The following is a 1987-nucleotide window of genomic DNA, read 5'->3' as shown; positions in this document are numbered from 1 at the left end:
CACTTAGCCAAACTGCAAAGACAGTAGTCACAACCTCTATAGCTCTGGAGAACCAACAAGTGTTGATGTTGTCGAACCACACACGTGAGCAAACACATAACAGCACAATTGTGAACGTTCTAGTGAATCTCACAGCCAACCGTGCTCCACACGATGCGCATCCGAGCAACATCTATCGAGCATGAGAACTGCACATGAAAATCACGAGTAGAATGCACGATGGGCGGATTTGGCTGACGGCGTCCTTAACGGAAGATAAGTCAACACACTACAGCAGTTGATCCATAAATATCCTTGCATACTATAAATATTCAACTCAATAAAAAATAATAAATACTTATCACCCAATGACTATACACTATAGTACTCCGAAATAACTCAGGCATCTCGGTGCACTTTCGCCAGAAGCCGGGGAACGACAGAAGGAGGAGCAGCATCAAGCGCATGACAAGAAGTCTACGATGCTGGAGCAGGAGTCATAGCAGCAAGAACAACTGCAAAATCAAGTGCAAATTAAGCACAACTAATCAATCAATCGGAGAGAGGACAGGGCGAAGCGGTACAAGAATAACACATGAGTCAGTCGACCAACCAATCAAATCTACTTAGCACACATACCATCCGTTGAGGCTCTTGTCGTGGAGGTTATCGGTCGCGGACATTAACTGAGAAGGCAGGGGATCCATCGCCGAGTCGGTCTATCTGCACCCATGGCTGCCGTGGGGAGCCAATCCCCATCGCCTCAATCTGGCCTCCCTCCACCGTGGGAGGCCTGGATCCGGCGGCATGGCAGCGCACCAGGGTCGACAAGGCCTACATCTCGTGGCTGTTTGGTGGCTTGTGGAGCGATGGCTCGCCGACGAGTGGAGAATGCCGCAGGCCGGATAGTGGCACAAGAAGAAGCCCACGGGAGGTAGGTGGTGGGGGATAAAAAGGTGGGTGGGTGGGTACGATAAAATGGGATTGGGCGACTGGGTTAAGGAGGTTGATCAGAGAAGAAAAGAGGAGGCGCCGCCAGATCCATGTGGCTCGCGGGAGGCGCCGCTGGGATCGCGGGAGGACGGAGGTGGGGAGTGGGTGTGTAGATGGAGATGGGTGAGTGGGTGTGTCTTTTCTACCTTGCAGTTTTGTCTACTGGTGCTGGTTGGTGTGTTATGAGAATAAGGGCCTTAACGTGTTTGTACAATAGACCTACCCTATATATATAACACTATTTATCACCGAGGATGTAGAATGAGTTATTCTTCATCTAAGGTAATCTTATGATTGTTTCATAAATAAATTACATTTTATGTATATTTTACATTATGTTTCTACGTTTGTAATTTTACGTAGCATAAACTATTTTTTATGGTGATTTAATATTTTCTTACGTTCTCTTTTTAGGTATGAAGTAAGAAAAAAATACGAACCATAAAAATATGGTGCATTGATGGGGAAAAGGGGTGGTGAAGAATAAATATTCCTCACCGAGAGTGACGAATAGCGTGACGCTATATATGAAAAATTTTATCTACCACCGATGGTAGTTACCATCACTTGAGTATGTACGCGTAGTATGTAGAGAGAGAGAGGAAGAGAAAGAAAGGGAGGGAGGGAGGGAGGGAGGGAGGGGGAGATGGAGAGAGAGAGAGCACAACAAAGCAGAGAGAACTCTGTTCATAAACAAAACATTGCACATTAGTACGATCCACAAATAATCAATTGCCCATGGGAGAACTACAACCAAAAATAAATAGAAGAAAAAAGGACCGCAAGACACAACCCATAACCCACAACCTAAGACGATTTGATTCTCCTTGTCCACATGAGTCGCCATACTTATCTCGGGACTCATCAACTCTATACGCCTAAGTTTTAATCTTCGGGGACTTCAACTCCCGCTTCGGTCGGACAATCCACCAGCATGGTTTGTTGACGGCACGAGCAGCCATGTTGGCGATTTGTACGTGACAAGCAAATAACGCCAACTATCATGTGTTAGTCG

At 46.2% G+C, this 1987-nt stretch overlaps 1 long non-coding RNA gene across 1 annotated transcript; it reads right to left on the bottom strand.

Moving 5' to 3' along the window:
- Window positions 1–228: 228 nt before the first annotated feature.
- Window positions 229–710, bottom strand: LOC123402182. The gene is made up of 2 exons (XR_006611243.1): window positions 619–710; window positions 229–494 (listed from the first exon to the last, which is right to left on the bottom strand). It is a non-coding gene; the product is annotated as an uncharacterized LOC123402182 (long non-coding RNA).
- Between the last annotated feature and the right edge of the window lie 1277 nt (window positions 711–1987).

Source organism: Hordeum vulgare, chromosome 6H (assembly GCF_904849725.1).
Source record: "Hordeum vulgare subsp. vulgare chromosome 6H, MorexV3_pseudomolecules_assembly, whole genome shotgun sequence".
NCBI lineage: Eukaryota > Viridiplantae > Streptophyta > Magnoliopsida > Poales > Poaceae > Hordeum > Hordeum vulgare.
The sequence above is the reverse complement of the archived record's forward strand: the minus strand, read 5'-3'. Positions and strand labels throughout refer to the sequence as shown.